Consider the following 353-nt stretch of genomic DNA (forward strand, 5'->3'; position numbering starts at 1 on the left):
TAACAGGTCTTGCAGCGGGAAAAAAATTTGTATACATCCAGCGTCTGCAGCGCTGCGTACTTCATCCAATGGGAGCACGCCAGTTAAGCTATGTGGGTCCCACCTCATATATTTTAAATATTCCCCGCCTGACCCGTCGAACCGGCCCGTGCAGTGGAATGGCGGTAATGCCTCTTCAATACATTACCAATAATTGACTTGTAATCGCTCCTATGCAGATCGTGGCACAGCCTCAATAATCGCTTGGTAACTCTGGAAAACCGCGGATACTCTGTACCGTGGCTGTGTAACGTTGCAGTAACCTCCGGACCATATGTACCGATAGTGTAACGTTGCGGTAACCTCTAAAGCAT

This window comes from Phalaenopsis equestris, unplaced genomic scaffold (assembly GCF_001263595.1).
Source record: "Phalaenopsis equestris unplaced genomic scaffold, ASM126359v1 Scaffold000136, whole genome shotgun sequence".
Classification (NCBI taxonomy): domain Eukaryota; kingdom Viridiplantae; phylum Streptophyta; class Magnoliopsida; order Asparagales; family Orchidaceae; genus Phalaenopsis; species Phalaenopsis equestris.